We start from the raw sequence: 13,702 nt of genomic DNA, 5'->3' as shown, positions 1-13,702 counted from the left end.
GGGGTCAGGGGGATAATGATATAGTTGGGATGTCCCCTCCAAATCTCTTGTCGAAATGTAATCCCCAGTGTTGAAGGAGGGGCCTGCGGGGAGGTGTTTGTGTCATGGGGGTGGATCCCTCATGACTGGCTTAGCGCCATCCCCTTGGTGATGAATGTGTTCACTCAGATCTGGTTGTTCACAAGTGTGTGGTCCCTCCTCACTCCTTGCTCCCATTCTCACCATGTGGTGTGCCTGCTCCTGCTTTGCCTTCTGCCATGAGGAAAAGCTCCCTGAGGGCCTTCCCAGAAGCTGAGCATAGGTGGATGCCATGCTTGTGCAGCCTGCAGAACCATGAGCCAATCTAACCTCTTTCCTTTATAAATTACCCAGCCTCAAGTATTTCTTTAGAGCAATGCAAAAAATGGTCTAATACACCCAGAAAGCTGAGACTGGCAAGAGTAAAATATAAAGACTGTGGATAACTTTTGAAATCTAAAAATGTAAAATTAATATTGGGGGAGTCAACACAGGAAAGATGAGAGCACGTGGGCAGAGGCTGTTGCCCATTGGTCACATGTGGTCAGCAGAGAGCAGGTGACCAGCATCCTGGAGCTTTGCAGGAAGAACCAGACAGCCTGGAGCTGAGGTTTTAGTTGCAGGAGCCAAAACAAATGGGGAAAAAGACAAATTTAGCACACACAGAAAGTAGATGCTCAACTGAGCCAGGAGGAAGTCGCTAGCAAAAAGGAAAAAAACAGAGCTCTGGAAAAATAATGTGAACAGTCACAAGAAAGGGACCCTGTGTCCTGCCTGACATCTGGACAGGTATATAAAGGGCCCAGACTCAGGGAGCTCCACATCTGCACCTCCCTCTCACCTGCTCCTCTACCTACTCCACCCTCAATCCACCAGAACCATGGGCTGCTGTGGCTGCTCTGGAGGCTGTGGCTCCAGCTGGGGGCTGTGGCTCCGGCTGTGGGGGCTGTGGCTCTGGCTGTGGGGGCTGTGGCTCTGGCTGTGGGGGCTGTGGCTCTGGCTGTGGGGGCTGTGGCTCCAGCTGCTGTGTGCCCGTCTGCTGCTGCAAGCCCATGTGCTGCTGTGTGCCAGCCTGTTCCTGCTCCAGCTGTGGCTCTTGTGGGGGCTCCAAGGGGGCTGTGGCTCTTGTGGGGGCTCCAAGGGGGCTGTGGCTCCTGTGGGGGCTCCAAGGGGGGCTGTGGCTCCTGTGGGGGCTCCAAGGGGGGCTGTGGCTCCTGTGGGGGCTCCAAGGGGGGCTGTGGCTCCTGTGGGGGCTCCAAGGGGGCTGTGGTTCTTGTGGCTGCTCCCAGTGCAGTTGTTGTAAGCCCTGCTGCTGCTCCTCAGGCTGTGGATCCTGCTGCCAGTCCAGCTGCTGCAAACCCTGCTGCTGCCAGTCCAGCTGCTGCAAGCCCTGCTGCTGTCAGTCCAGCTGCTGTGTCCCCGTGTGCTGCCAGTGTAAGATCTGAGGCTCTGAACCCAGACCTTCAGGTTTCGCCTGTTTGGTGAAAGCATTTGTTCTGATTTCCCTGAATCAATTCATCCCACGCATCTTCCCTGAGGCACCTGCCCCTTCTCCAGCTCGTCATCCACGCACGTACCTCCTTCCATGGCTCGGCTCTCCTCTCGGCCCTGCCTTCAGCTTCCTTACTCCGGAAACGCGTGTTTCCTTGATGCAGGAGGTGTTCTTGCCTGGACGCCATGGTGTTCCCTGCACTTGGGTGTGGACCATCTTCTTCTCCCTGGGCTGACTGAGATGCTAGGTCTGACCCCACAAGGCCAGGCCGATGTTCCTGAGTGATCACTAAGAACCAGTTTCTCAAGCACCACTGGGATTCTGGGTCCTCCTGGGCCGCTGGCTGTTCTCCTGTGACCCACCTGTGACCAAGAAGGTCTCCTTCCTTCCTGTTGTCTCCATCTATTTAAAAAAAAAACAACAAAATAATGAATGAATTTCCTTGCAATAAAGCCTCTCATGTCTGTAAACCAACTGTACACTTGGTGCAATTCTGTCCAACCCCTTTCCTGTGCGGTGACTGATTCTGTGTTCTGATCTGTCAGCTAAGCTGGGAAATGCCTGCCAGCAGGCCTGGTGCATTCAAAAAGAACCACGAAGTTCACTTCTGCCCTCCACGCGGCCTCAAATATCTTCACTCTCTCTGCTTGCAGGAGAAGAGGGCTCAGCCCGGGGAGGATTTGGCATTCAATGCCCCCCCTAGAGGCGCTGAGGGGCAGGCAGGCCCTCAGGACTGACCACCAGCCAAGCAGGGCTTTGCACAAGACCCGTGGCTTCCAGCTTCCCATTCTCCTCTGGGGCCTTGGAAGGACCAAGGCAGGGCAAGGTCGGGGGAGGGAGGAGTGAAGCACCGCTGAGCTCCAGTGCCTCTGATTCAAACACTCAATTAGCCTTTTACAATTATGAGGTCAATGGGCTTTCCATAACTAAAGGTAACCAGGAAGTTATAGAATGGCCCAAAGTGTCCTTGGAGCTCAGTCTCCTAGCAGGAAAGGGGAGTTCCTGGGAAGTGGCACATTTGGGGACCCTGAGCCAAGTCCATCTGTTTCATGGTGACGTGCCCCCACACTGAGCCTGTTCTCTGATCAGTGACACAGGCAAGGCTTTAGAAATCACGCACTGGGGAGGAGGGGACAAGAGTGATCTGAGGACGATCTCCAGCCAAGTGAACCCAGAGGGAAAAGGTGGAGGGAAGACAGCACACAGGGAGCGCTGGTGAGAAATGAGCTCCCACAGAACACCCACAGATCTAAGCGACTGCTGATAATGCCAGGGAGTAGCAGAGTGGGAATTTCCAAGACAAATTTCTGAGGTAAAAGAGATGCAATGTAAGAAAAAATGAAATAATCTAGAAATAAAGGCTTAGATTATTTCAACCACATTTAGGAGAGGGAATAAAAGTGTATCAAAGATGCATCTTGCTAGGGGACATGGCTATTGACAGTTTCATAACGCTAAAAGGAAATGCTGCTTAAGATAGTTTACTCAAAAATCCAAACTGGGAAACTCCAGAAGGTGGCAGCAGACATGAACGCAGAGTTCATTACATCTGGGCCCTGTACATTCCCGCAGCCCACAGGACACCGAGCAACTAGGTAACAAAACCGAAAATGCATGCTGGAGATTTACAACAAAACCAGGTAAGCCGGGCATAGTGGTGCAAACCTGCAGCCCCAGCTACTCAGGAGGCTAAGGCGGGAGGATGGCTTGAGCCTGGGAGTTTGAGGCTGCAGTGACTTTTGATCATGCCCCTGAACTCCTGGGCAACATAACATGAGACTTTGTCTCAATAAACCAAAAAAAACAAAAACAAAAACAAAAACACCAAACAAAAAACGAACAATAACAAGTGAACCTCAAAACAAGCCTGTCAGGACAAGTTTCCAAGAGCCACAGTCCCCCAGAATATCAGTGTCTGTGTAGGAGAAAGCAAAGAAACATCTAACAGAGCCGAAAACAGGGGAACCTCAAAAGAGCCAACAGGTGCGTGCTGGAAAAGCACAGCATGAATTTTGAATTCGGCTCCTGAAATGGGGAAGGTTTTCCTCCCTCTAGTGGAGAGCGGGTGCAAGGCCCCTCGGTAAGTCCCTACAGGTGATGGAAGAAAGCTAGGAAGCCTGCCATGAAACAGATCACAGTGGTAGCCTACTGTTTCCAAAGGAGCTAACAAGCAATGAAAGGAAATGATACCAGACATAAAAGAGGCTGCATGTGGTGGCTCATGCCTGTCATCCCTGCAATTTGGGAGGCCAAGGCAGGAGGATCACTTGAGGCCAAGAGATCAAATCCAGCCTGGACAATAAAGAGAGATCTTATCTCTACAAAAACAAACAAACAAACAAACAAACAAAAAAAACACGTAAGTACCCGGTCATGGTGACATGCACCTGTATTCTGTTTATTCAGGAGGATTATTTGAGATCAGGAGGTGGAGGCTGCGGTGACTTCTGACTGTGCCATTGCACTTCATACTGGGCAACAGTCTCAGTGCAGTTGCTGCAAACTCTGCTGCTGCTCCTCTGGCTGTGGGTCAACCTGCTCCCAGTCCAGCTGCTGTGTCCCTATTTGCTGTCAGTACAAGATCTGATCTTTAACACACAGCCATATTGGCTCTCATCCACATGCTCTAGGCAGAGATCAATGTATCAGCGTAAAGCCGTGAATCACAGCCCTGGGGTGACTGTTTTCTGGAATGTTGGAGCAGCAGTGTTTGGAATAGGAAGAGCCTTCACAGGCCCCGTGCGGGGCACAGCCCCTCACCACCCTCGTCTCACCATGGGCAGCTGTCATGGTGGATGAGACCGCTCCTGCTTCCTCTCCTGCACCACCTCTCTCTACCTTGACGTTCTAAACCCTCTCCTCCCAGGCATGGTCCCAAGGAAAGCTCCTGGTGTCATTTGTCTATTGGGCTCTGCAAATTCTGAGCCTTGACTTTGTGAATTTCTTTGAATAAGCGATCGCTTCCCCTCACAAGTCCTGTTTTCAGTGTGGCCCTTTTCCTGCTGTGTCTTTTGAATGAGCCTTTCAACCTCCCTCCTGGCCCTAAAGCACCCCCTTTCTTTGCGCTTCCTGATTACATCAGGCTGTTGGGTGATCCACTCCTTCATGCAGCAGTTTGCTAAGCACCACTGCATGCACCAGGAGCGCAAGAAGAACACAGCGCCTGGCCTTAGGGTTCTTGGACTGCAGCAGGGGAGCCCCTACGATAGGATGCAGAGGTAACTGAGGTTGTCCACAGCCAGGTGGCGAGAAGGCCGAGTGGGGCAGATGTGAGTAGGTCTGACACGCAGCCACGACAGGGGAGAGAGCAGCCAACTCTAAAAATAGTTTTGGGAGTAGAATTTTGGGCACAGTGACTGCTTGGATGGACGAAGGGCTGGGGAGAGGCATAGAGAGAAAGGAGGAGGGAAGGGGGGCTCCCTTGTTCCTGAGCTAGTGCAGAGTCCTCCAGGACCCTCTTCTTTTTGTGTCCTGCCCACCCTGTGACCTGGCCAGCTGCATGTTTTCCCAGCAGGCTTGAAGCCAAGCTGTGCTGTGAACATTCCCAAGCCCTGAACGCTGAGAAAGGTGTTCACGCTGATGCCCAAAACAGTGAAATCTCAAACATGTGGCTAACTGGAGAAGGTACCTGGACCCTGAGCCAAATCCCTCACAACTCCACGGCCTGGGTCCTCGCTGCAGACACGCCTGGGTGTCCCCCTTCTCTCAGTTGTGGCTGTGGCTTGGACCTACCTACATCTGCCCCCTCTGGCGTTGTGGCCTTGGCTGGCGTCCCCTGCAAAAGATGAAGGGAGGGGAAGGGACACAGCTCTTGTGAGGTCCCCTGACAAATGCTCTTGACTGACCCCCTCTCTGGAGGGGCTGGAGCTGCCCCTGCAGTGACTTCCCTGCCACAGCTTTTGGGGTGACTCCAGTTGCAGGACTGGCCAGACAGAACAGTAAAGGAATTCAAAAGAGACCCACCTTATTGGTCACATAATTTTGCATAAATCCCACAGGATAATATTAGCATTGGTTTAAGTCATTCACTGATTGTTTTAAAGGGATTTGTATTTTAAAGTCTTAATAGAACAAGCAGGGAAAATCCATGCTACCCCTTGATTCTGCCAAAAAACCACCTGCTTCTTGGAAGAGGCCAGAACCCATTCAGAGCCGCCGTTTACCAATCAGAGGAGAGAGGCTCACTCAGCAGAGATGCGTGTCTCCTCTTCAAGTGGTGAGAGTCTGAAGCCCTCGGACACCAGAGAGGTGTGTGGGAGGGTGTATGGGGGGTTGTGTTTGAATGTGTGTTTGTGAGTGTAAGTGTGTGTGTGAGAGAATGCGTGTATGAGTATGTGTATGACTGTGTGAGTGTGAGAGTGTGTGCAAATATGCATGAGGATTTGCATGAGTGTGTGAGTGCACATGAGTGTATGAGCAGGTGCACAAGTGTCAGTGTGTGAGTGTGAGTGTGAGATTGTGTGTATGAGTGTGCAAGTGCATGTGAGTCTATGAGTCGGTGTAGGGGTGTGTGAGTGTGTGAGATTGTGTGTATGAGTGTGTGGGTGCATGTGAGTGTACAAGTCAGTGTAGGCGTCTGTCAGTGTGTGAGTGTGTATGTGAGTGAGTGTGAGTGTGTGAATGCATGTGAGTGTACAGGTCGGTGTAGGAGTGTGTCAGTGTGTGAGTGTGAGAATGTGTGTATGAGTGTGTGAGTCCATGTGAGTGTACGAGTCAGTGTAGGGGTGTGTGAGTGTGTGAGTGTGAGAGTGTGCGTATGCGCTTGCAGAGAGCGGCTCCCATCGCCAGCCCCCGTGGCTGGAGCTCCCTGCGGTCATCACTGGAAGTCCTGAGCACAGCTGCCCGCCCTCCAGGCTCTGATGATCCGGCTGAGTCCTGCGGGTCCTCCATGAAGAGTGGCAGCCTGAAGCCCAGACCCCTGCAGACCCAAGGCTGTCTGGCGACGGGCCGGTGCACCGTGTCCTCCTGTCCAGGGCTAGGCGCAGCGAACATGCTCATTAACCACAGATGCCCCTCATCCCCCACCAGGGCCTGGAGCACGGGCACATGCGCGTGGACTTTTCAGGAGCAGGATTCACGCTTCTATCACCAGGTTCTGGAATGGGTCTCCCAAGCATGTTGACCTGGGCCTCACGTACTGCAGCCTCCACGCCGGAAAGAGAAGTCCCGGTTCTGCAGGGTGACCAAGACATGTGAGGAGGACAGGCCAGGGATGGAGGAGCGGGGCAAACTAGGGGTATCGTTCACCCAAATTTGTCTGCAGCCCCGTCCAGAGGGTTTTCCTGCTCTGACCCCACCCTGCCCCTCATGCAGACGGAGGGGCGCAGGCGGCCGGCAGGGCGGGGAGAGTGCATCAGCCTTCAGAGAAGCCATGGGGGGCTTGGGGGCCTGGACCGCGGCGCTGACTGTCCTGATTAATAGGAAAAGAGAAAGGCACAGAGCGGACCCGATTCTCAACTCAGAACATAAGTGGGGAACAGGAGCCTCTCGGGTCTAGGGCCTCACGGGACATCCCTGCCCCTCCTCTCAATTTTGCTGTGAACCTGAAACCGCTCTGAAAAATAAAGTCCATTAGAAAACGAGCATGGGCTCATGCGGAGGGGACCATCCAGCCCTCAGCTGCTCACTGTGGCTAGGAACGCACCCCGAGTCCTCAGAGTGGGCTTTGGCAGCAACGCCACACCCTGGCCTCATCCTGAGCTCAAAGCTCACTCAAATAACCCAGGTCTTTAAAAAAAAAATTAGCCACTGTTAAACCAGGCCACCCATTCTGCGTTTTTGTGGTTTCTTTATTTTTTTTTTTTTGAAATGGAGTCTCGCTCTGTCGCCCAGGCTGGAGTGCAGTGGCGCGATCTCGGCTCACCGCAAGCTGCATCTCCCGAGTTCACGCCATTCTCCTGCCTCAGCCTCCTGAGTAGCTGGGACTACAGGCGCCCGCTACCACACAAGGCTAAGATGGGTTTCAGCTTGTTAGCCAGGATGGTCTCGTGATCAGCCTGCCTCGGCTTCCCAATGTGCTGAGATTACAGGTGTGAGCTACCGTGCCTGGCCTTTTTTTCTTTTTTTTTTTTTTTTTAACATAAAAACAGGGTTTGGTGTATATGTTCTTGTCAAATATTTTCTTTACAATTCTGTAAAAACAATGGATTTGCATGTGGACATGGGATATAAGAATTTGATGCTTTAGAATGATGAGGTTCTGGGCAATTTTTCCTTATTTTCATAATTATTTTATTTATGGCTGCCAAGATGTTACTGTGTAAGAAATAAAAACTGGTAGGGGGAAAAAGTGAAACAAAAACTCCCAAACAGCCAAAATGAGAGCACCCTGGGGTGTTGGCATCGTTTCCTATGGGCAGCCACAGCTGGGGGTCATGCCGACGCCTGACTATGGGGGCTGCAGAGTCAGGGCAGCAATGAAAATGCACAGCCCTGCAATTAGGAGCTAGTAATAAGGTAAGAACACGATGTCAAGGAGCAGGCATTTGCTGAAACTCTTGGGATGAAATCATCTGGGTAGACACAAGAGCCAAAAACTTGGAATCCCCAAATTTCCCTGAACTCTAAGCAGCCTGTCCTGGCCCTCCCTAGTCACCCCCTCACCCGCAGCTAAGATGGTCCCATCTCCCTTAGAAAGACCCCTTCCAAAGACATCAGCTGAAGCAGTCACCACTCAAGGACCCACCACTATCCCCCAACCCACAGGAGAGGTGGCCCCCAGAACAGCACAGGTGGAAACGGGTGAGCCTGTGTGGGAAGGAGACAGCTACACATAGTGCAGGTACAGGGTGCCGCCCGTCTCATCGTCCAGAGCAGGGGAAGTTGGAACAGGAAAGGATGAGAAATGAGAGAAAGTCAAGTCAAGCATGTCTATTTGGGTGCCCTCACCAGGGTTTGGGTTTTAAAGTGCTGGTCCGAACATGGGGACTGGCATTCACAGTCGGCTAGGTTGGCAACCAGGCCTGAACTGTACAAAATCATACATCAGTGATGAGCCCCTTTTCACGTGCTTATTAGCCATTTGTGCCTCTTCTTTGGAAAATGCCTACCTAAACCCTCTGCTAAGTTTTTAATAGGATTGTGTGTTTGAGTGCTAAGAATTCTTTATGTCTGGATGCAAGTTCATTATCAAATATACAATTCAGAAGTGGTTTCTCCTAGTCTGTTGATGTCTTTTCATTTTCTTGATAGTGCTCTTAGGAGCATAAGAACTATGCCAGGCATGGTGGCTCACACCTGTAATCCCAGCACTCTGGGAGGCAGAGATGAGCAGATCACGAGGTCAGGATATCGAGACCATCCTGGCTAACACGATGAAACCCTGTCTCTACTAAAAATACAAAAAAATTAGCCAGGCGGGGTGGTGGGTGCTTGTAGTCCCAGCTACTCGGGAGGCTGAGGGAGGAGAATGGCGTGAACCCGGGAGGCAGAGCTTGCAGTGAGCCAAGATTGAGCCACTGAACTCCAGCCTGGGCAACAAAGCAAGACTCTGTCTCAAGAAAAAAAAAAAAAAGAAGCATAAAAACTATTAGTTTTGACATAGTTAGTTAATCTAGTTTTTCCTTTTTCTCCTTATGCTTTTGGTGTCATTCTCTAAGAGCCATTGCATACTCCAAGGTCATAAAGACTTAATCTGTTTTTATTTGAACAGTCCTCTAGTTTTGGCTTCAACAAGTAGGCCATTGAGCTACTTTTTTCTGTTTTTGTTTTGTTCGTTTGTTTGATATATGGTAAGAGGTAAAGGTACAAATTCATTCTATTGCATGTGGACATCCAGTTATCTCAGTGGCATTTTTTGTTGAAAAGTTTCCTTTTTTCCCATGGAATTGTTTTGTACTTTTGTTGAAAATCCATAGACCACAACTGTGAGGCTTCATCTCAAGGATCTCAAATCTACTCCATTAATGCATCTTTCTATCTTTAGACAACCACCATGCTGCCTTGATTACTGTTTTCCTTGTAACCCATTTAGAAATTGGAAAACATGAGTCCCCAACTTTGTTTCTCTTTTTCAAGATTGTTTTAGCTATTTAGGGTTCCTTGAATGTTTACATGAATTTTGCAATCAGCTCGTCAATTTCTGCAGAAAAGAAACCTGGAATGTAATTGCATTGAATTGGTAGATCAAGTATTTTAGAGTGTTTCAATCTTCACAATATTAGGTTTTCCAATACATGAACATGGTATTTTTCCCCCATTTACTTTGGTCCTCTTTAACTTCTTCTGGTGATGACTTGTAGGGTTAAGTGTCCACGTCTTGCATGTTTTGGTTGCTTGTATTACTAGGAATTTTATTCTTTTTGATAGAATTATTCCCTTACATCCTGTTTCCATTGCTCATTGGTGGTTGTAGAAACACAGCTGACTTTTGTGTATAGGACTTGCACCCTGAACTCTTGTTGAGCTCATTTATTGGGCATAATAGTTGTGTGTGTGTTTGTGTGTGTGTTTGTGTATGTGTGTGTCCCTTAGGATTTTCTACATACAACATGAGGTTTTTTGAAAGTAGAGATACTTTTGCTTAGTTTTTTTCCTGCCTGGATGCCTTTTATTTTGTTTTCCTGTCGTATTACTCTGGCTGTAGCTTCAGTGAAATGTTGTATAGAAGTGGTGAGTGTGGACGTTCTTTTCTTGTTCCTGATCTCGGGGGGAAATATCCATGTTTTCACAGTTAAGTATGGTGTTCACTGTGGGTAGATGCCTTTTATCAGGCTGAGAAAAGTCCCTTCTGTTCCTCCCTGTACGAGACCACAGCTAGGAAGCCTGTGAGTGGTTGGAGAACACTTGGATTCCTCCTCACTCTGAACCTAGAGGTGGAGGGTACGCCTCAGTCTGTGCTCAGCTACACCATCTTGCGTCCCTGAAGCAGCACAGCTTCCAGTGTTGTCCCACAGAGCATCTCAGGTACACAGCTCATTCTAGACTACTTCCCCCTCTCCCAGATTGACCCCCACTCTGGGGCCTGGCTGAGCATAGAAATCACCCATTATACCCCTTCCTAGGCACCAAGGGCAAAGATCTCCTTCTCCCCCAAACATATCCTCCCATGGGGAAGAAGCAGGAGTCCACAATTCCAACCAAGACAGACTGAATCCCACTGAGATGCAGCTGGGGCTCCCTGTGTACTAATGAGGGATACTCACTCATTCACTCATTCATTCCTCGTCTTCATTTATTCATACATACTGCTAGTGATTCCTTCATTAATCAGTTCAGCAACTGTTTCTGGAATGGGAGCTGGGCCTGGTACGCAGTTATAGCAGTGGGAGCAATAAGCTATCAGGGAGGAGGGGAAGGACTTGTGGCCAGTTTGCCAATGAGACAGGGGCTGGAAGAAAAGAGTCAGTGAGACCAAGGCTGAGGGGTGGAGAATTTATTTAGTGCTGCACCCAGATGCATTTTGGATTTCCCTAGACACATGTGATCATTTGGGTTGCAGGACATCCATCTGCAAATGCCATGGAGCTCCTGGCAGGCAAAGGAAAGAAAGGTTTGCTATCTCGCATGGAATTTTTAAGAAGGGGAATTCCAGGCTATTCCTTGGTATGAGGGCCGCCTCCAGTGTAGTCTGGCTCAGACATATGGAGGCATGTGGGAAGGAGGGGCAAAGGTGCCTGGGTCTTGGGATATCCTTATAGGGAATGGGCAGGGAGTGGTTCATTCCACTTCCTCAAGGGCTGGAAAAAGAGGCCCTGAGCCAGGGGAGTCATTGTTCAGATCCAGAAGAGGATGTGCTTGAGGGGTAGTCACTTGTTGGGAAGCACAGATCTTCAACGGCACCTGAGGTTTCCCACTAGAGCCTCAGATCTTGCACTGGCAGCACACGGGGACACAGCAGCTGGACTGGGAGCAGCGGGGCTTGCCAGTAGCTGGCAGGATGACCTGGGCAGCAGGGCAGATGACCCAGAGCCTGAGGATGAGCAGCAGGGCTTGCAGCAGCTGGACTGGCAGCAGGATGACCCAGAGCCTGAGGATGAGCAGCAGGGCTTGCAGCAGCTGGACTGGCAGCAGGATGACCCAGAGCCTGAGGATGAGCAGCAGGGCTTGCAGCAGCTGGACTGGCAGCAGGATGACCCAGAGCCTGAGGATGAGCAGCAGGGCTTGCAGCAGCTGGACTGGCAGCAGGATGACCACAGCCTGAGGAGCAGCAGGGCTGATGGAGCAGGTGCCACAGCCTGAGGAGAGCAGGGCTTGCAGCAGCTGGACTGGCAGCAGGATGACCAGAGCCTGAGGATGAGCAGCAGGGCTTGCAGCAGCTGGACTGGCAGCAGCCACAAGAACCACAGCCTCCCTTAGAGCCCCCACAATAGCCACAGCCCCCTTTGGATCCCCCACAGGAGCCACAGCTGGAGCAGGAATAGGCTGGCACGCAGCAGCATACGGGCCTGCAGCAGCAGACAGGCACACAGCAGCTGGAGCCGCAGTCCCCACAGCCAGAGCCACAGCCCCCACAGCTGGAGCCACAGCCCCCACAGCTGGAGCCACAGCCCCTACAGCTGGAGCCACAGCCCCCACTGCCGGAGCCACAGCCTCCAGAGCAGCCACAGCAGCCCATGGTTCTGGTGGATTGAGGGTGGGGTAGGTAGAGGAGCAGGTGAGAGGGAGGTGCAGGTGTGGAGCCCTCTGAGCCTGGGCTCTTTATATACCTGTCTAGGGGTCAGGTGGGTCACAGGGGCCCTTCCTGGTTCCTCCTAAAGTTCTTACCCCAGGAAACTTGTGTGTCATTTAAAATAACAAAAATACTGTGTTGCCTCATGACACCCTTCCTCCTCCTACTTGGTTTGCCTTTCTAAACCCTCACGGTCCAAGTCCTTCCCTCTGAGGACCCCCAGGAATGAGTGCAGCCTGGTCTGTTTCCGCCCCGCCCTCCAACCCCAGCCTTCTGCCCCTCTTTTCTCTTCCCCTCGGGGCATTGCTCTCAACGCCCGTGCTCCCCAGGGCTCTGTCCCCACCAGATGATGGGGCGCTGAGTTCCCTTTTCTGTCCTTCACTTTTCTGCCCCTGCTTCCTGCAAGGCTGATGTTTCTCAATGCTCTCTGAAGGCCTGGAATGCCTGGGCTCCTCCCAGCTCTCCTTCCTGTCTGGCTTTCCTGGTTGAGCAACTGGATGCCTTGTGGGGAGGTCCTCAGCTCTCCTGCCCTGCTCATTTCCAGAGGGTACCTGGCTCTGTATCCGGCAAGAGCCTCACGACCTCCTGGGTCTCAGATCCACTGTCCTCCCTGCCGGGGCATTAGGGAGTTCCTGCCCAAACCCTCCAAAGAGAGCCGTGGGAGGAGGTGGCGGGTGGTCGTGGACCTGGACTCTGGGAATCCGGAATTCTTGTCTGATGCACCAGCCCTTGGCCATGGCTTCACATTTCCTCCGACGTCCAGCCAGCCTCTCCCTGCCCCGGTGCAGTCTGTGCCTCCCCATCCCGCAGGCCTCGCAGCAGCCGGGGCCTCGTCTTCCCAGGAAGGGCTCAGCACTCCCTGGAGCTCAGTTCCTTGGAGTATCTCTGTGTCCTCGCCTCCGGTGGGCTGCAAAACTATCTGTGCCCTTGTGGATGCTTTTGGGTTTATCTGGCCCATTTTAATTGATATGATGAGAGCAATGGTCTCTGGTGACTTTCTATGTTTGAGTCAGAGCAGAATCTCCATTGTCTCACACACACGCGTGCACACACACTCACATAGACACGCACAGGCACAGACACACATTCACAAAGACACACACATGCACAGACACTCACTCACACAAACTGGAAATTGTATTATAGAAGAGAAAAGGGACGCACTATCGCGAAGGAAGCCATGCTGCTCAAATTCGAGATGTGTCGTGAACACAGCAGGTCACCAACCTGCCACAGACACAGAGTGTGGGGGCTCCAAGGGGCTCTGTGGCTCCTATGGGGACTCCAAGGGGCGCTGTGACTCCTGTGGTGGCTCTAATGGGGGCTGTGGTCCTTGTGACTGCTCCCAGTGCAGTTGCTGTAAGCCCTGTTGCTGCTCCCCAGGTTGTGGGTCATGCGGCTGTGAGTTCAGCTGCTGCAAGCCCTGCTGCTCCCAGTCCAGCTGCTGAGTCCCCAAAGGGAAAAAGAAGCCAGAACAGTCAGGGAGCTGACAGGCAGACTGGAGCCTGGGGTAGCTCGGCTCTCCAGAATGGCAGGAGGGACAGAGACACTGTCCAGCAGCCTCCTGCCCCCAGACCTGGTGG

The 13,702-nt window shown here is 51.7% G+C and overlaps 2 pseudogenes; one reads left to right on the top strand and one right to left on the bottom strand.

Moving 5' to 3' along the window:
- Window positions 1-695: 695 nt before the first annotated feature.
- Window positions 696-1,509, bottom strand: LOC115834709 (annotated as a pseudogene).
- A 9,878-nt stretch (window positions 1,510-11,387) lies between these two features.
- On the top strand, window positions 11,388-12,205 carry LOC100602367 (annotated as a pseudogene).
- Window positions 12,206-13,702: the final 1,497 nt, after the last annotated feature.

Source organism: Nomascus leucogenys, chromosome 4 (assembly GCF_006542625.1).
Source record: "Nomascus leucogenys isolate Asia chromosome 4, Asia_NLE_v1, whole genome shotgun sequence".
NCBI lineage: Eukaryota > Metazoa > Chordata > Mammalia > Primates > Hylobatidae > Nomascus > Nomascus leucogenys.
This window is presented reverse-complemented; position numbering and strand designations above follow the sequence as displayed.